At 42.9% G+C, this 21,138-nt stretch overlaps 1 protein-coding gene across 1 annotated transcript in view; it reads left to right on the forward strand.

Moving 5' to 3' along the window:
• The first annotated feature begins 9,648 nt into the window (after window positions 1–9,648).
• CD36 (CD36 molecule) overlaps window positions 9,649–21,138 on the forward strand; it is a 70,959-nt gene continuing 59,469 nt past the window's right edge. The window contains exons 1-2 of the mRNA XM_039521597.1: window positions 9,649–9,801; window positions 11,862–11,993. The gene's annotated coding sequence lies outside the window, so the exon portion shown is untranslated. The remainder of the gene's footprint in view (window positions 9,802–11,861; window positions 11,994–21,138) is intronic.

Genomic DNA, 21,138 nt, shown 5'->3' on the forward strand with positions numbered 1-21,138 from the left:
AGTGGCCCCAGCAGGATGATGGAATGGTCCACAAAGGAGCGCTACTCCAGGCAAGCCACTACCTGTGCTGATTCCATAGAATCTTTTGATGGAAGCAGGCAGGTAGCTGATTCCCTCCCACCCAGCTGGTGGGCAAATGAACTGCTCAGCTCCCTCGCTGTCCAGAAAGATTGCCAGTTGGCTGGATCCTTGCTTAGATTTCTGATTGTTTGTTTTGATTTGGAATGAAAAAAAAATCTGAAATGTGACATTTTCCACAGAACGGAAATTCCAAATTCTGCACAACTCTAGTATTGTTCAACAAATTTTGCTGTTCTTCTCCAAATAAATTCAATGATCCATAATATTTCTTGTATATATATTTCTCCAAATAATGTATTTGTCAAACAACTTGTGAAATTCCATGAATGATGTATTGTGGACAATATTATACAAACTTTACATTTCAGTATGTTCTCAGTCTGCATAATGAATATATTTCATGCACTTTATATGACTGACTTTTACATATATATGTTTGAATGTCAATCACCCAGTGTCTTACAATACAAATTAAGTGCCTGAGTCTGTGAGGAATGAGCACATGTGTAACTCTGTGCACATGAATAATCCCAATATTTCAATGTGTCTGCTCATGCAAAATTTCCAGGTGCTTACGTATTTGCAGGATCAGGGCCTCAATGTAAATATTTGTGAGCAAATAATAAGTATCCAATAAAAAGAACCAGAAACATTCTGAGCCCACCTGAATCCTTCCCAACTTCATTATTCTCAGGAAGACTGGTTAAATATTGGAAAAAATTATTTGAAATTCTCTTAGCTAGATTATGCTGTTTGACCTAAATTAGGTGAATCCTAGGGAGGGTTAAGGTGTCCTCTGTATATTTCAAAGTGTGTTCTTTAAATATATATTTATTTAAGAAAAACATGATTAGAACAGCCACAATGAAAATAAAAGATGGGCTTCTAGTCTGACTTCCTGCATAAGACAAGATGCAAAATTACAGCCAGTTACTGAATTGAGTCATCTTGTATTAAGCCCAGTAACCAGTATTTGACTAAAGCATGTCTCCAAACACAACTTATTGGACTAGATCTGTATCCAGGCTTCTCCAAAGTTCCGTAGCATTTGGAGCCAGGGCTTTGTTTATGCCCATCTCCGGTGTAGAGTGCTGTGCACTAGCCAAGGTTGAGCCCCAAGGTGCAACTAAAAAGTGCAAACTATATCTTATCTGACATGTAAATAAGACCTCAGTAAAAATAAGGGAGGGTGATTGGTGCTGACCTTATTAAAATATAGAGATGATATCTAATACATGTGTTGCTTGATTGCAAAAACAGAAGTTTATAGTAGATGCATGTTAATGCATTTATAGTAAATCATGATACATTTTTGATTTGAAGCTCTGCTTTTGGGCTGACCAATTAACACCTCCTTGTCCAGTATTATATTTTTAAATAGGCCTCTTGTTTTTCCTCTCCCTAGGTGATCTATCAGGATTGGACAGACCTACAAGGAAATTCTCCAGCGGCACTTAAGGCCTGTAGTACTCCCAAGACCTGGCAAAGCAGTGGCAAATGAAGTGCAGATCAATTTTTCTGTGGATCCAAGTCCTTGCTGTACGGGGTCCTAAAGTTGAAGAGAGTTTAGCTCCTCAGATCTACCAGAGGGTCCCGCTGCTGGAGAAGGAGATGGAGAAGGTAAGGATTTAAGTGGGGTGGGAGCTTGCACTGTTTCCTCATATTTGATTTCTGCTCACCACCAAGTTATACGTTTTGAGGATTGGTCTGAGAATACCCCATAATGACACCCTACATTCAAACACAAGAGGCAGCAAATGTTAGGAGGGTAGTGTGTTTGTCAGGCCAACCCCTGACGCAACTGCACCCATCAAAGAATCACAATATGAAGCTGTAGTGATGGTCTGTTTAAGCCTCATGCATTTCCAAGTACCTCATGCTTGGATGAAAGCTGCATTCTGCCCACCTACAGTGTGAGTCAACTCTTGTAATTATTCCCAGCGAATGCAAATAAAGCCAATCAGTTCACTACAGGGGATGCTGTCAGCCATGAATACATACCCATTGCTCAGGTTTCTGCACTGGCAGTCTGCCTGCTCCTGGTGCAATTCAAGGGGTCGGTTGCTCTCTCCTAAGCTGTGAATGGTGTGGAGCCCAGCTATGTAAGATACTACCTCGAGCCATATACCCTGTCACTGCAGTTAAGATCAGTCTGGGAGCATTTGCTAGCAGAACTTAGGCTTAAACACTCCAGTCCAAATTTAGAAATGATCGGGGGTGCTACGGGGTCTATCACTTCTTCTCTGGCTCCTGCTGGAGGCAACAGTGCCCTGACACCTCCCTGATCAAGGAAAATCCATTCTCATCAGGCTACCAACATGACTTTGGTGCTCCAGAGGCCTAGAAGGGCTAGTAGGAGACACTGGCCAACTGGGAGCCAGCAGGCCAGTTAGGAAGGCTTCCCTGCTGCTTCTCAGGGGCAGTGTAGGGTAAGGAGGAGGGTTTCCTCGTCGCTAGCCCCAAACCATAGAGCCAGGTCAGAACTTGCCCTTGTGGTGTTTTTGTTGGCTTAAAGGCAGACAGCCACATGCTGAGTTTTGTTATTCTTAGTTAACTGTTCAGAGACCTATGCTGAGCTTTTGGCACTGACTGCTCTGCTTCAAGCAGAAAGCCTCAACCTGTGGGCTAATGCAGGAAGTGCTGCAACACCACACTTGGCCCTGCAGGAGGTGCTATGGAACAGCCCTACCTGTGACAGGGAATGTAAGTAGGTATAATCTACACACTACTGTATTCTATGCTTTCTTAAGCCCTCCTGTTGGTTACTTTATCCTACAGCAGGGATCGGCAACCTTTCAGAAGTGGTGTGCCGAGTCTTCATTTATTCACTCTAATTTAAGGTTTCGCGTACCAGTAATACATTTTAACATTTTTAGAAGGTCTCTTTCTATAAGTTTATAATATATAACTAAACTATTGTTGTATGTAAAGTATATAAGGTTTTTAAAATGTTTAAGAAGCTTCATTTAAAATTAAATTAAAATGCAGAGCTCCCCAGATTGGTGGCCAGGACCCAGGCAGTGTGAGTGCCACTGAAAATCAGCTTGCATGCCGCCTTTGGCACGTGTGCCATAGGTTGCCTACCCCTGTCCTACACCTTTTTATGCCCCCTACTGGTTCCTTTATTTACTACAATTTTACCTTTCTACCCCTTCAATGTACAAATTGCAGCATGTTATGCCCACTTTCCAACATGTCATTCTCAGCACATGAATTTGGCTGATACAACTTGGCTCTGCCTGGCAATATGGCTTCCTCTGCTGAGGGCCCTGCTTTTAGAATTTGCTCTCCTTAGAAGGCCATCAAGGCACGATACAGACACATGCATATTTTGATTAGCTTTTTGTTAAATGTTTTTTATGCCCCTTATTTTTATGCTTGAACTTGTGTTCCTGCAGCTCCTGCAGCTAAGCTGATTTAGGTGCTATGCTTATTAGTAATGAACCATCCTAAATATGTTTTGAAAAAAGAAAAGGTCTTGCTGAACATTTTTGCATTTTCCTTTAATTAAAAGTTATTTTTAAAGATTGAAATTGCAGCTCTGGCTATCTGCATTCTGTCCCAAAGGTGCCTGAGCTGCTGATGCTGCCCTTCAGGGGACAGGGGAGCATCTGGCAGATCCTGTCCAGCAAAGATGAAATCCACTCCCCCTGCATGGAAACTGAGAATTCAGGCTCTGTGCAGGTGGAATGCAGAGTGTCTCAGGTGACGAAATCCAGACCCACAGCTAGAGTGAGGGGCTGCCTGTGCCCTTTCATAGCTACTGTTCAATTCTATGTGCTGGAATATCATTTGCTATTCCCCTCTATGCCTGGATTACGAGGCCACTGAATCCATATAAATGTGAATGTGCAGCCCCTCCTCAGGCCTGAACCTATTGTGGCTTTCCATGTCGAACTACGCAGACCCAGAGACCCTTTTGAAGTGCACCAGGGGTGTGCAGGCAGCCTTGTTGACTGCTCTACTATGGACTCCCATCTGCTGTGAGGCCTCAGTGGTGTTAAGGGAGACCCTTGTGTTCCTCCTCCTAACCAAGGTGCATTTCATCCTTAGTGACAACCCAGTGCATATTCTGGTCAGCGCTTTATTGCTCCTCCTTGCCACGTTCCTCCTTATTTCTCCTTGTTCCTCCTTTCCCCTTTGTTCTACCACTTGCTGCTTTCTTTACTATTCCCCCTTCCAGTTTTTGGGTAATCAGGCCAGTTCTCCCAAGCACTGCTCATGTGACCCTAATAGCATGGGATCTACAGAACTAATACTATAAACCTGTAAGAGGAATAGTTTCTGGCCTACTGAGGTTTTGGTCATGACTGCCCTATAAACCTTATCTCTACTTATCATGCTCTTGATCAACTGCAGGGATCAGCTGAGACACCCAAGGTGGCAGTTCCTAGATCTGTATATCTAGTAGTTGGTGGGCCCTTCATTCTGGAACTCACTTCTCCCCCAGGGCCAAGTTTGTTGACACCCGACAAAGTGCATGTGTTTGCTCCTATTGTCTGTGGAGGGATTGTGTTAAGCAGGAAGAGAATTCTTTTCTTCTTTGATATGAGCTTTGCAAACATTGTCAATATACAGTGGCTGAGATCATCATTGGGCTGTGTTTTAAAAATTTGCATTTCAGTGCACCCAGAAATAGGACGTATACAATGGACTAAAAAACTCCAAAATCTCCAACAACAAAATGTAGAGCTGGTCAAAAAATGGGACATAATTTTCATAAAACTTCTTGTTAAAAACGTTTGTTTTTTCATTGAAATTCAGAACTTCTGGACGCTGCTACTTTCCCTTTTGTGCAGATGGGAGAAGTCTTGGCTCCGCTTCCGACTGTTTACCAGTCATGATATCTGCATCAGTGCATCAGAGAAATACGCATGCTAAAAATCACACCTTCATGTCCTGTGTATACATATAATCATGGATAGGTCATTTGTCAAGGCCAAGCAGCAGGTCTGTGGCCAACTCAATGGCTGAAACCAGATTTCCCAACTCCTTGACTTGTGCCTTAAGTTTGTTCCTACTCCTATTCAAGTCAATGGAAAAATTCCTACTGATGTTGATAAATTGATTAAATTAAAATGTATATATTAAATAGTAATCAATAATTAGATAAATTCATGGAGGACAGGTCCATCAATGGCTATGAGCCAACATGGTCAAGAATGCAACCCCATCTTCTGGGTGTCCCTAAACATCTGACTGCCAGAAGCTGGGAGTGGATGACAGGGGATGGATCGCTTGATAATTGTTCTGTTCTCTTCATTCCCTCTAAAGAATCTGTCACTGGCCACTGTTGGATGGCAAGATACTGGGCTAGATGGACCATTGGCTTGACCCAGTATGGTCATTCTTATGTTAATGGTGTAGGATCAAGCTCTTAGTCACTAGACCATGGTTCTTCAGAAAGGCACACACAGACACACAAATTCCCTCCACCAAAATATCACTTGATTGATTATTTATATTGAAAGTGTGCTGATATTGAAAGTGTGCTGGCCAGACTCTCACATCTTTGAATTAGAGACAGGTCTGACCCAGAATGCTGACTCAAAGCTTCCCAAACACTAGCACATTTCAAATGTAGATCTGATCTTTGGAAACGGGCCTTGTTTATGCAATAGGCTGAAACAAACCCTGGATCCAAACACCCTCAAAGTTTTGATATGGATCTGCCTGGTACACCTCCATTTTATGATAACCTCTGTCCTTTTTGAACAAATAGGACATGTCATTAGTGTATATGGCAAACACTTTGCACTGCACAACGCTCAGTAATATGTGATTTTTGACTACAAAGGAGTCAGTGGGGATGCTATCACTCTAGATACCATTGAAGATTACATGCCTGTTATCTTCTATATGTGAAAAATATGATCATCCACCATTATGTAAGTATCCACTTAAGGAGGGTACTTCCTTCACAGGGGCTGACTTCTCCCAACCCACATAACTACAACTCCTGCCCTTTTAGCAGTCACTACTTCTTGCCACTAACAATACCATTGGTTATAAAGAATGGGAAAAGAAACTCCACTAACTCTAAAAACTACATCCACAAATAGAAGAAAAGGAACCGAGACAACAGGAATGCAACTAAAGCAGAACTCGTGAGCTGCCGTCACCTCTGTCCTAACTATTCTCCATCCTTGTCTGTTTCTTAACCCTTGTCTAAGTTATAGTGTAAGCCAATGGTCTCCACACTTTTTTGATCGCGCACCCCTATCAGTAAAAATGTTTTGAGCATGCACCCCGTGCCACGCTGAAGGATCCTCTTGCGCACCCCACTTTGGAGACCACCGGTGTAAGCAACTCAGAGCAGGGGCCGCTCTTTTCCAAGCACTGACAGTCCATTGCTGAAGCAGTAAACAATAGTACTAACCTCACTCTAGTTCTGTCAGCTAGTTTATGCATTGTGGCACTATACTGAGGATTAACTGGTTGCTGACCTTAATCTGGACACATATTTCTGCTATATTTTAAACTCACAATCTGTTGGTATTCGAGATGATGTATCCAAATTCCTTCATGTTGTTTAAGGTTTTTCCTTCTGTCTCTGGGAATACTTTCATATCTGGGGACAGCTCATAATTTTTTTTTCCTGCCATGACCCCAATTTTCCAAATATACCCTCTTTGTATGTTCTGATCAGGTCCTCTGATATCAGATTGTGGTCTCTCTCTTTCTCTTCAGCAGCCCTGTAACAACGGCTCTCTAAGGGCTATGCTCAGAGTTTGCCTGTCGTGACCACTAATTGTACCTGCAGTCTGCCTCTCATATCTATGGAATTCTCTTGGTAATACCACAAGGTTAAGAATATAAGAACATAACATAAGAATGGCCATACTGGGTCAAACCAATGGTCCATCTATCCCAGTATCCTGTCTTCCAATAGTGGACAATGTCAGGTGCCCCAGAGGGAATGAACAGAACAGGTAATCATCAAGTGATCCATCCCCTGCTGCCCATTTCCGCTTCTGGCGAACAGAGGCTAGGGGCATCATCCCTGCTCATCCTGGCTAATAACCATTGATGGACTTATCCTACATGAACTTATCTAGCTCTTTTTTGTACCCGGTTATAGTCTTTGTCAGTTTGGACACACCGCATTTTGGGTGAAATTCACCCCCTCACTACAAATCTTATGCCCTGATTGGGTCCTGAAAATAAATGGAGCTTAGTTCAGTCCTGTGTCCTAGAAAGCAAAAGAAGACAAGCACACACAAAAGGGTAAAGACAAGAATAGCAAAGATAGAAAATGAAGCTTAAGTCCCTGGTATTGACTTTCACTTGCAGCCTCACTGTTGGAAAAACACAAGCACAGGATATTGTCTTATCAGCCCATACCAAGACCTGGCAAAGTTATTCCAAGGCTGTTTGGGCTATTGCTCTTAGCTGCCTCTCTGGTCACAGGCTCACAGCAGAATTGCAAAATATAGCCTTGGCTGGCTAAGCCAGACACTTATTAGACAGAAGGCAAAAAGAAGGGGATAGGAAAGAATAGAAATAAGGTGGGGGAAGAAAAAGGACACACTGGGAGTGGGGGAGAGGATGTGATAGGGTCTCACATACCAGGTGATGTTCAGGATTCAGCCTGAGCCAGTGGAGGTGGTGACATCATCTGGATCCCTCACTTTGGCCTGTGGTTTGGTCAGAACATCGCTCAGGATCAGGATGATAAAAGGCACAATTGTGTCATGCTGAATCCCAGGGTCCCAGGAGGTGGTAGGGGTAGCAGCCATGAGGGTGACGCTTGCTTCTTCCCCTTTACACTTAACCCTTTACATAGTCAAAACAAGGGAAAGACTGCGGGGCGGGGGGTAGAGAAAGTTGAAAGCAGGGAGGGGAATAGTTCTTGGGGGCAGAGAAGGAGCTAATAGAGAAGGTGGAAAAATAAGTTATTTTGGGAAAAGGAGGAGGCGATCTTGCGGTAGAGAAGGGCAAGTTGTTTGGTACAGTGAAGCTGGCAGACAGGGAAGCTATTGGGGGCATATATTTAGAATCTTGGCAACAATGGAATGTACAAACCCTTCATTAAAGTGGCCTATGTGAGCTTGTTCTCCAAATCTAGGAATCTAGATAAATGTGTCACTGGTCGGAAGCATCTTAAGTTTCAACAAAGTTGATTACCAGACTCACTGTGAAGCCTTCCATTTAGTTAGTTAGTTGAAATATGTCTAATCCTATCTCCAGGTGCTTTCCCATAAGAATAATCACCCCAATACAAATAAATAATTACATAGTGGACTGACAATAACATCGACCCATGAAGCCAACCCTACCAAATCCTTGTATGTTGCTACACTCTCCTTCAGCCAAACCCTTCCCCAAGCATCCAGGAAATGAAGTGGGTTTTGCTACATGGCCATGATGTTAACAAGCCTGGTTTCTGTTGGATGACAGCTACGGACACATAAGTTGAGTTCCTCTCCCTGTTTATCAGATGTGAGCTTAACACCTTGACCAACCCTCCCTTTCTTCTCCCTCTCTCTTGCTTTCTCATTTTCATCACTGTGGTATCCACATGCTGCCTGCTCACCCCATATGCGGTTTCTAGCAGTTTAGGGAGCCTTGCTTGGCTCTTACCTAGTTTGGCATTGTTGTGGGTTCTCATTTCAATCATCACTAGTGTTTCCTCCTCCTCTGAGTTATCATGATGGAGTCTCTGTGCTTCAAAGTCAGTTGTGAGCTGTCATCAGCCACCTTCCTTGGTTGCAGAACAGCTAGGTCTCAACTTCAGAGGCCGTGGCTTCCTGTCCTTTGCTTAACACTGAAATCTGGCAGAGGGTGGCCTACGCCAGACTGTATTTCTCTGCTACTCTGGCATAAAAGGTAACACTCAGTAGTTATCAGTTCACTTCGTTGCCCACTTATGGAATTGTTTCAGAAGCACTCACAGTTTGCAAATGTCTGTGTAATCAGTGAACTTTTATTCATACTGTTTGCATTGCATTAATGCCTAGTGGCCCCTGCTGAGATCACAGCCCCATTACACTAGGCATTGTACAAATGAGTGAAAGCCAATCCCTGCCCCAGAAAGCAACCAATCATACAACATAGACAAAGGGTGGGAGAAAGAAAGTATTACTTTCTCTAGTTTATAGACAGAAAACTGAGACACAATTGTTTAGATACTATGTTCCAATTCCTGAAGTCCTGGCTCGGCTTTTATGATGCCTTTTCTCAAAGAAACTCCCATTGAGTAAGGATTGACTTTGCCCTGCAATGTCCTTGTGGACTCTTGTGAAGAGGATTCCGTTGTTCATTATTAAACATTGTTATATTGCAGTAGAGCCTAGACCAGGGGCACCATTTAGGTCAGGCAAGGGGGGAACTGTCCTCCTTCCCCCCCAGACTTCCTATATGCCCTGTCTTCCAATCCTGTCCCCTGTCAATGAGAGAGAGAAACTGAGCTGCATCTCCTCCTTTTATGGACCCCAGAGGTTGTAAATGCTGGCTGCCTGTTTAAACGGCAAATGACACGCCCATTATGGGAGCAGCACCGAGACACAGCACAGGGTCATACTGCAGGGCTGGAGAGAATAAGGAAGGAAGCCTGATAACGCTTTTCCTGGACAAGTTTGTATGTACCGTGCACGGCTCTCTGGAGAGCCCAGATCTCCAGTGGAAGCTTTTTAAAATAAAACCTGCATGGAACGTATGGATACCCAGAGGGCTCTGAGATCCGCTCCTTGGATTCACCAGTGAAATGCCTGTAGCTGGGTGAGAGGACATGTTCTTTCCCTGCTCTCACTGACTTTCTTTCCCTCCTCCTTATCTCCCAGTGTGCAGCCCTCCCTGCTATCCTTCATGCTATGTTTCACACTGTTCCCCTAGCCCCAGTGCTGTGCACCTGCCATCCTTCCTGCAATGTGTCCCACTGTTCACCCTCGGTGTTATTTCCCTCTGCTCTCAGCCACAACCTGCTTGGAGCAGTTTGCCCCACTCATGCTGGGGTTCCACTCCTCACACTCACTTTTTCGTCTCTCCTCAACTTGTTGGGACTGTTCCCCCTCTCTGTTCTCCCTTCCTGCTTGGATTACCTCCTCTTCACCCCTTCAAACTCTGGGGCTAGTCTCCTTTGTTATCCCTCATTTTCTCTCTCTCTCACACCCTTCCTATGCTAGGGAAGAAGGAGGGAAAAGAAAACATCCTGTGCAGGTGACTGAGTGGAGGCAAAAGGGATGAGCCACCTTTCTCCAAAGGAGATTGGATTTCAGGACTGTAAAAGGCTTCTTGGTTTTGCTTTATAATAAAAAAGGGCTTGTGGTTTAAGTTTTCAAATTAGATTTTCTATGGTGAGGCACCTAAATCCATTTTAGACACCTCGATAAGGGCTTGACTTTCAGGGAGCATTCATAACATTCATTGTAGTCCGTAGGAACTTCAGATGTTCAGCACCTCGGAAAATAACCTCACTTGCTTAGTTGCTGGAGTACAAACCCTGGTATCCAACTTAAGGCAACCTAATGTGAAATTGTTGGCCTTACTTTAAGAAACAAAATTAAAAAAACAGCAGTTTTCTTTTGCACTCCCAGTTCCCCTAATTCAAAGGGACTCATAGCTATGACTTTGCAGAACCCAAATCAGCAACCTCAGCATTTGTTTTCTTGCTCCATCTAGGGCAATGAATTCCAGAGCTGAGTAGCACATCAGTAAGAACACTCTGCCTCTACATGTTCAGACTGAAGGCCTATTAACAAAAGCATCCCTGATGATCTTAAATGTTATGACTGAGAATAAGAAAAGAAGGAGGAAAGTGGTCTTTCAGCTAGTTATTAGAGCATGAGACAGAGAACAAAAGAACCAATGAACTCAAGGGTTCTATTTTATAATTTCATCAGTTGCATTATTACTAAGTTCTTGCCTTGTTTCTTTAATAGGGTAAGCAATAGGGAACAGCTCTCCCATATAGTAGATTGGGGGAAGGACTGAGTTGGTGATTGGCTGGAAGGACGAGAAGAGAGGAAGGAAAGGATCCCAAGTGAGAGCTGTGGTCAGCACAGGAGCTATACTGTTAGTTGAATTCATCTGTTAGAGGTTATAACTTGGTGACGATCCAGGTTCTTGAGATGCTATTGGAAAGAGGAGAAATGGCAACACTAGAATCCAATAACAAAAGTCTGAAGTCTTTGGTTAAGATAAGCATGATTTCCACTAAATAAACATTTAACAAAGTATCAGAAAACTGAGCTTTATGGCAACTTGGATTGCTCCCGCTCTCCATGAAGAAACAAGCCCCTGAAAGCTCTGTCTGTGTGGTGGTTTTTATTAAAGGTGTAAACAAAAACGGCAGAAAATCTAAACAGAAACCAAAAGCCGTATTTGCTACCAACCCTCCCTGCCCCCTCTTCACTCCTCGCTGGAGTGCCAGCAGTACCTGCAGTACAGATATACATACATGGCTTCATCATCATGGATGCAAATCTATTCTTCCCAGACAGCCATGGACAGTTGAATAATCAAGTAAATGTAAATTGTATCCATGCATAGAAACGTGCTGAACTTAAAATTTAGTAAACACCTTCAGCAATCAATTATTTAGCGATTAAAGTTTGCTTTTCTCATGCAGCAGCACAGACTACCTAGCTTGGATCATTTTTCAGCTAGTGTGCTTAGAAGTTTCTCTTCCACTTTCTTTTTTTTAAAGCTATTCTCAGTTGGATTAACCAAGTTAAATTGTCAGAAAAGTAGCAAAACTAAATATATCCACTTTGATGGGTAAATTTATGGAAGTAGTTGATATGATAATAATGAGAGGTATTGATGTTCTATGTCTACAGAAAACATGCTGGGCAGGGAATGCAGCAAAGGAGTTGGGCTTAGATTGGAAACTCTTCTACATGGATGACAAAATGGGGGCATGATGGAGTTGGAGAGGAGAGCTGAGGAAGACGGTGTTTGAAGTTATTAGAGTAAGTGACAGACTGATGGCTGTATGAGTCCATGTTAATGAGTGTATCATATTTGTGATATCACTGTATGAATGTCAACAGCAAAGGAGAGTTTCCCTTACGACTTGAAGGCACTAGTGGATGCAACAGCCCTTGAGGAGGTGCTGTTCGTGCTGGGTGACTTGACTGCACACAAAAGCAAAAACACAAGGGTGTGTGAAATAGGTTTAGGCTCTATGAATTAGGAAGGGAAAGTGCTTCTAGACCTGTTTATTGCCAACCAAAAGATGACAGCCAATACGTGGTCCAAAAAGAGGGAAAGTCATTTGGTTATGCACATTAGTGGTAGAAAACCAGATTGACATGATATTGGTAATAAAATCTCAGTGGTGTCAAATTATGGACTGAAAAACGATACCTAGAGAGATGGTAGCACTGTAACACAAAGGTCTTGCAGCAAATATTGCTGCAGAGTGTTGAGCAAAGAGGTAACTCAGCTGAAAAGAAACAAGATCAAAGTACAGAAAGTTAGAGGGAAGTCTGGCAAAGATGTTTTTGCAATCAGTATCGGATAGGTGTCTGGAAACAGATTTGGCATGAGATGAAGAGAAGTGGAACCTCCTCAAAAGAACATGGATTACAATGGTGGAAGAGGTTTGTGGATGATGTAGATGGGGAAAAAAAACAAAGGAAAGAGAGTGGAGGTGGTCTGGTGGAATATAAATAGTGATCCAAACTAAGAAGATTCTATGAACAGAAAAAAAGAAATGAATCCATTGAATGGAAATGAAAAGGAATACAAAGAAACCAAGTGAGCTGCCAAGCAGGCAGTGAGGAAGGGCAAAGAGAGTGCCCTAGGTGATTTATACACCCAAGCCTGCAAATGACTCAAATCTGGCTGGCAAAAAGATCTGTAACATTGCAAAAATAAGACCCAAAGAGAAGGGGGATGGTATTGTAACATTATTTGTAAATGATGATCAGGGGAGGTGGTTAATAATGCCTAAACAAGTGAAGTATCAAAGAGGTAGCCGTGTTAGTCTGGATCTGTAAAATCAACAAAGAGTCCTGTGGCACCTTATAGACTAACAGACGTATTAATCTATAGGATGCCACAGGACTCTTTGCTGCTCACACAAGTGAAGGAGAGGTGGAAAAATATTTTGAGAGTTTCTCAAATGAAGCAAAAGTGGAGCTGCCAACATGTGATCCTAATGTAGTGCCTGAGCATGACAGAGGAGGAGGTGAGAAATGCTGTCCAGGAAGTGAAGAATGGTAAGGCAGCAGGACCTATGAAATGATGTTGGACTTGGTGAAAGCCTTGGGTGACAGAGACATAAAATGGGCGAGCAGAGTGGTTAAAGCTTATGGCAAGATAAGAATTCCTAAAGACTGGTGCAAGTCTATCCTGGGCCCAATACATAAAAAGGGAAGTATCCAGGAATGCAGAAACTATTGAGGGATAAAGCTATTGTCACATACCCTGATGCAGCCCTTAGGCCAAAAACTTTGCCCACCCCTGGATTAGAAGAATGGTATAACCACTCCTCCGACAAGAACAATTCAACTTTAGGAAAGATCTAGGAACCACAGATGCCATTTTTGTAATTCGGCAGGGGATGCAGAAATGACTAGATCACCAACTGGATAGCTTCTGGGCTTTTATAGACCTAGGAGAGGCATACAAAAAGATGGACAGAAGGATGCACACACCAGAGCTGAGGAACTATGGAGTGCCTGAGGATTTAATAACTATGGTGAATGCCTTATATTGATCATAGAATCATAGAATCATAGAATCTCAGGGTTGGAAGGGACCTCAGGAGGTCATCTAGTTCAACCACCTGCTCAAAGCAGGACCAAACCCAACTAAATCATCCCAGCCAGGGCTTTGTCAAGCCTGACCTTAAAAACCTCTAAGGAAGGAGATTCCACCACCTCCCTAGGTAACCCATTCCAGTGCTTCACCACCCTCCTAGTGAAAAAGTTTTTCCTAATGTCCAACCTAAACCTCCCCCTCTGCAACTTGAGACCATTACTCCTTGTTCTGTCATCTTCTACCACTGAGAACAGCCTAGCTCCATCCTCTTTGGAACCCCCTTTCAGGTAGTTGAAAGCAGCTATCAAATCCCCCCTCATTCTTCTCTTCTGCAGGCTAAACAATCTCAGTTCCCTCAGCCTCTCCTCATAAGTCATGTGCTCCAGCCCCCTAATCATTTTTGTTGCTCTCCGCTGGACTCTCTCCAATTTTTCCACATCTTTCTTGTAGTGTGGGGCCCAAAACTGGACACAGTACTCCAAATGTGGCCTCACCAGTGCTGAATAGAGGGGAATGATCACGTCCCTTGATCTGCTGGAAATGCCCCTACTTATACAACCCAAAATGCCATTAGCCTTCTTGGCAACAAGGGCACACTGTTGACTCATATTCAGCTTTTCATAGAATCATAGAATCATAGAATTCAAGATCAGAAGGGACCATTATGATCATCTAGTCTGACCTCCTGCAAGATGCAGGCCACATAAGCCGATCCACCCACTCCTTAAGCAAGCGACCCCTGCCCCATGCTTCGGAGGAAGGCGAAAAACCTCCAGGGCCACTGCCAATCTACCCTGGAGGAAAATTCCTTCCCGACCCCAAATATGGCGGTCAGCTGAACCCCGAGCATGCGGGCAAGACTCTCCAGCCATACCCTCTGGAAAAAGGCTAACAATATCCTATCATTGACCCATTGTACTAATTACCAGTGTGGCACTTAATTGACCTATTGACTAAGCCCGTTATCCTATCATACTATCTCCTCCATAAACTTATCTAGCTTAATCTTAAAGTCATGGAGGTCCTTCGCCCCCACTGTTTCCTTCGGAAGGCTGTTCCAGAATTGCACTCCTCTGATGGTTAGAAACCTTCGTCTAATTTCAAGCCTAAATTTCCTGACTGACAATTTATATCCGTTTGTCCTCGTGTCCACATTAGCACTGAGCTGAAATAATTCCTCTCCTTCCCTGGTATTTATCCCTCTGATATATTTAAAGAGTGCAATCATATCTCCTCTTATCCTTCTTGTGGTTAAGGAAAACAAACCGAGCTCCTCAAGTCTCCTTTCATACGACAGGCTTTCCATTCCTCGGATCATTCTAGTGGCCCTTCTTTGTACCCGTTCCAGTTTGAATTCATCCTTCTTAAACATGGGAGACCAAAACTGCACACAATACTCCAAATGAGGTCTTACCAACGCCTTATATAATGGGACTAGCACCTCCTTATCCCTACTAGAAATACCTCGCCTAATGCATCCCAAGACTGCATTAGCTTTTTTAACGGCCACATCACATTGCCTTTTCGTCCACCGTAACCCCTAGGTTCTTTTCTGCAGAACTGCTGCCCAGCCATTCGGTCCCTAGTCTGTAGCAGTGCTAAGTGCTCCGTCCTAAGTGCACTTGTCCTTGTTGAACCTCATCATATTTCTTTTGGCCCAATCCTCTAATTTGTCTAGGTCCCTCTGTATCCTATCCCTACCCTCCAGCGTATCAACCACTCCTCCCAGTTTAGTGTCATCTGCAAACTTGCTAAGGGTGCAGTCCACACCATCCTCCAGATCGTTAATGAAGATATTGAACAAAACCGGCCACAGCACCGACCCTTGGGGCACTCCACTTGATACCAGCTGCCAACTAGACATGGAACCATTGATCACTACCCGTTGAGCCTGACCATCTAGCCAGTTTTCTATCCACCTTACCGTCCATTCATCCAGCCCATACTTCTTTAACTTGCTGGCAAGAATACTGTGGGAGACTGTATCAAAAGCTTTGCTAAAGTCCAGAAATAGCACTGCTATCCTCTCATCCACAGAGCCGGTTATCTCATCATAGAAGGCAATTAGGTTAGTCAGGGATGACTTGTCCTTGGTGAATCCATGCTGACTGTTCCTGATCACTTTCCTCTCCTTTAAGTGGTTCAGAATTGATTCCTTGAGGACCTGTTCCATGATTTTTCCAGGGACTGAGGTGAGACTGACTGGCCTGTAGTTCCCTGGATCTTCCTTCTTCCCTTTTTTAAAGATGGGCACTACATTAGCTTTTTTCCAGTCATCCGGGACCTCCCCCGATCACCATGATTTTTCAAAGATAACGGCCAATGGCTCTGCAATCTCATCGGCCAACTCCTTTAGCACCCTTGGATGCAGTGCATCCAGCCCCATGGACTTGTGCTCATCCAGCTTTTCTAAATAGTCCCGAACTACTTCTTTCTCCACAGAGAGCTGGTCACCTCCTCCCCATACCGTGCTGCAGAGTGCAGCTGTCTGGGAGCTGACCTGGTCTGTGAAGACAGAGGCAAAAAAAGCATTGAGTACACTAGCTTTCTCCACATCTTCTGTCACTAGGTTCCCTCCCTCATTCAGCAAGGGGCCCACACTTTCCTTGACTTTCTTCTTGTTGCTAACACACCTGAAGAAACCCTTCTTGTTACTCCTAACATCTCCGGCTAGCTGCAACTCCAAGTGTGATTTGGCCTTCCTAATTTCACTCCTGCATGCCTGAGCAGTACTTTTATACTCCTCCCTGGTTATTTGTCCAATCTTCCACTTCTTGTAAGCTGTTTTTTTGTGTTTAAGACGAGCAAGGATTTCACTGTTAAGCCAAGCTGGTCGCCTGCCATATTTACTTTTCTTCCTACACATCGGGATGGTTTGTTCCTGCAACCTCAATAAGGATTCTTTAAAATACAGCCAGCTTTCCTCGACTCCTTTCCCCGTCATGTTATTCTCCCAGGGGACCTTGCCCATCAGTTCCCTGAGGGAGTCAAAGTCTGCTTTTCTGAAGTCCAGGGTCTCTGTTCTACTGCTCTCCTTTCTTCCTTGTGTCAGGATCCTGAACTCGACCATCTCATGGTCACTGCCTCCCAGGTTCCCATCCACTAGTGCTTCCTCTACTATTTCTTCCCTGTTTGTGAGCAGCAGGTCAAGAAGAGCTTTTCCCCTAGTTGGTTCCTCCAGCACTTGCACCAGGAAATTGTCCCCTACACTTTCCAGAAACTTCCTGGATTGTCTGTGCACTGCTGTATTGCTCTTCCAGCAGATATCGGGGTGATTAAAGTCACCCATGAGAACCAGGGCCTGTGATCTAGCAACTTCTGTTAGTTGCTGGAAGAAAGCCTCATCCACCTAAAACAGTGATCTGAACATGTTTTGAGATGACAGGTTCCTTTTGAAGTGAAAGTTACACTGCACTTCAACCCTCAGTATGCTGCTGTTTATCATATGGATGGTCTAGGTCAGTAGGAAGATCCCAATGGGAAAAGATGATAAACTGTTTGTGACTGAATGCACCCCTGTATTCACACAGTACATACTATTGTAATAATCTTCATACAAAATATGTCTTGTGAGGTATCATCTCAAAACTAATAACTCACTGGTCAATAATATCATGGTGAAATGCATATAGGACCGTTGTTTGTAAAGCTATGAAATCCACCTCCTTTCCAGGATGCTAAAGGCACATGTTCCAACTCACATATCCCCAGCTAGGTAGAACTGGTCAAGCAAGCCTATCTTAAGCAAACTGAGGTGTTTTTATCTCAATTTGCATATAAGCTGTAAGTGGAGTCCTCAGACAGGAAGAGGGGGAAGAAAAAAGACAAAGAAAATCTGCACTTGAGCATATGCAGGTGAAAAAACAACAGATTAACACCTCTTCTCCACCAGACTCCCATATCGCCTTGATCTCAGCTGAAAATAACTTTATCTAGGGGTTATTCTCAAGAAATAGCATTTCAAAAGGTGACTGAACTATGAAAGTGAGAGGCAAAAACACCCCAAGTGATCACTCCCTGTCCATCTTTTTCTCTTCACCTAAAAAGACAAAAGAAACAGTTGTTGGATTGTACTGAAAATGTACTGTACATTTTTAAGTGATTTATTTTGAAAACTTTTCAGATTTGTTTTACAGCTATATCAGAAAATGAATGATTGTTTGGTTATTTATTTCATTTACCAAAGGTGATTGAAGCAGATATTTATGAAGTCATTGGGAGGTGAACTATCTCCAATTCAACAGGTTAATCATTAATATTTGGAGGATTTTCTTGTCATGCTGTATTTCCAGGAGAACATCACCAGACAGACATTTAAATTGTTTTATCTAAGTAAAACAACAACATTATATATTCTGGATTTTTTTCTTCAACAGCAAACATATAATATTGAATTTAGTTAAACATTCAAGTTTTTTTAAAATCAGGTTTGTTTTTGTTAAAATTGTTTTTCACTAAAATAGTTAAATGAAATATTTAAAAAAAAAACAAAAATGAAATCGACTATGTCAGCCAGATCAACATGAGAAACTTAAAATATTTGGCTTCTGCAGCTAACTCAGTCGTCTTCACCTAATTTTCCTGTTTGCTCATAATCTGGAAAAGAAAAATAAGCTTTCCTGCATTTTCAGGTCCCAAATGATTTCTCAATTTGGAATGACTTAGTCCAAAGAAAGAAAATATTCTTTCTACACCGGCGGAAGAAGCTACTGCTATTAAAAGTGAGATTATTACTTCAACAGTCTCTGAATCCAAGTGCTTAAGTGACTTCCACCAGTTCACTGGTATGACTTTCTTTAAAACATCATCAGCAAACATATAGTTCTTGAATGGTTTACACTTAACTCTGAAGTTTATTATAGTTGGCATTATAGAGGGATAATTGCTGGATGTCCATGTCATAGCCAACTCCTCTTCTTCAACAGTTAAGGTTTCACCCTGGTACCGAGTATTGAGAATATTTGCAAGAAAATGAGCTGGAGATAGTGCTTGTCCCATTTGTTTTTTTAATGATTGTAATTTAACTCTGTCATTTCTCTTTTTAAGAGCTCACTCAGTTCTTCCAAATTTCAATAGCATCAGCAATAAAACAGCTATTTCCCTGCAGTTTGTTCAAGGCTACAGAAATAGGCTTCAGGGTACTCAGCATGTGTTCAACATTTATCTTAAGCCAAATGTTGAGAACTTTGGCTGTGACAGTGCCATCTATTTTTTCACGATTTTGTTCACAAATTGTCATCAGATTAAGCCAGTTCTTGATATAGTGCTCGAAACAGTCCACTACTGAGTTCCATCACATGTCTTGTGGGAGAGTTAGCTTGGTTCCTCCCACTTTTTTCAGAGCAGCTGCTGCAAAGTGGTTGTTATGGAAGTATTCTGCAGTTTCAACAACGTTAGCCTTTATTTCTGGAACACTGAAGTCTTTGGCTAGGAGGTGCATCAAATGAGCACTACAACAATATGTTATTAGCTTGGGACTCTCTTCTAAATAATTTCTTCTCATCCTGGATACATTTGCAGCATTGTCCAAGCTGCGTACTAGACATTGAATTTTTTTTCACAGTTTGTTATAGCTTTTACTGCTACTTCTTGTAAGTATTCTGCTGTGTGTGCATTTCCTGATGTATCGATTGTTTCTGTAAGGAAGATATTCCCTTCTTCTGTTGTCACAAAAGCACATACAACAGGATCATTGTGGACATTGCTCCACCCGTCAAGACTCAGGTTAACAATTTCACTCTCTAGATCTTTTGCACTCTGCTCAATTTCTCTTTCATACACTTTATCCAGCAATTTGCCTGCGACGTCTGCTCTGTTGGGTGGACTGTATCCTGGTCTTAATGACTGAACCACATTAATGAAGTGTTGGTTCTCAAGCATACGGAAAGGAGAGTTTGTTGCATAAATAAACCGGGCAATTTTTTCATCGATTGCCTCTTTTTGTAATCTGCTGGTTCTTATCACAAACTTATCTATTGTTGTTTCCGGATGATGGATTTTTTTTTCTTTTTGCTACAGGTGATATATTGTGGCTATGTGACATACATGATGTGACTGAAACACTATCATTGGCAGATAACTCTGAAACTATAGAAAATGATGATGATCTTGAAGGTGGATAGTCTTCAGAATCCTGTATATTGAGGATGGATTCTTCTAAACAAAATAGGTCAATGCAGTTATTTAATTATTATTACCATACTGTTCATTTAGTATTACTCATTGCATTCACTGACACTCAGTACTACTTTAAAGGTGAATTGTAAAAGGAAGATCTGCCTATTTCAGCTATTTATTTTTTATCACATCTGCATCTATAGAGTACTTACCATAGAGTAACAACTATATTTTTTGCTCAAACATGAGAATTCAAGAATAGTCCAGAAGGAAGACCAGAAGTCCTTAAGAAAAGGTATGAAATAAAAAAGTTTACAAACCTGAAGATCTTGCATGTTTACACATGTTCCTTTCATCATCTTCAACGCAGCTTTCCCCTGAGAAGGAACACGTCTCATGATGTTGTTTCATTCAGGCAGCCAGGCCTTGCATTTCTTTGTTGCACTGTTTGCATTTTGCATGCATGCCTGTCTTACTCTCAGGTAGAGGAACTTCATTAAAATATTCCCAAACTGAGTCTCTCTTACGGCCTGCTGCCATTAAAGGTTTTCCCTTCTAGTGAGAGAATGGTATGGTAGATCCAGGGCCGGCTCTACTGTTTTTGCTGCCCCAAGCAGCGCGCTGAATTGCCGCCGCTGACAGTGGGGGCAGTCCGTGCACCGTTAGGGTGGCACGCGCGTTTCCGTGGCAGCGGCAATTCGGAGGCAGCTTCTGATTTCAGCTGGAAGACAGAAGCTGCACCACCGCAGTTAGCTGAACATAGAAGCTGCCGCTGAATTGTCACCACTGCGGAAACGTGCATGCCACCCTAACGGCACACGGACTGCCCCCGCCGTCCACAGTGGCAATTCGGCGTGCTGCTTGGGGGCAAAACCACACAGACTGCCGCCCTTTGCAGATTGCTGCCCCAAAAGAGACAAGCCTGGAGAAAGGCAAGGGGTCCAGAAAGGACCAAGAGGAAGTGCCAGATAGCCAGAGGGGGTACACTACAGTGGTGTAGATGAAAGGGCCGAAAGGGAGAAGAGAAAAGAGAGATTGGAGAGAAGGAAGAGTCATTCATAGGTCCAGTTGAAGGATATGGGGACTAATACAAAGATTAATTGAGGTGAGCTGGGAACTCAGTCTCTGGGAGAAGAGCCTCCAGAGTAAGGACCAGGTCTATAGGAGAAACTGGAAGCCACCAAGCTGACCTTCTGAGTATTGCGTGAAGACTCAGAGTTCCAGAGAGAG

This window comes from Mauremys reevesii, linkage group 1, assembly GCF_016161935.1.
Source record: "Mauremys reevesii isolate NIE-2019 linkage group 1, ASM1616193v1, whole genome shotgun sequence".
Lineage (NCBI taxonomy): Eukaryota > Metazoa > Chordata > Testudines > Geoemydidae > Mauremys > Mauremys reevesii.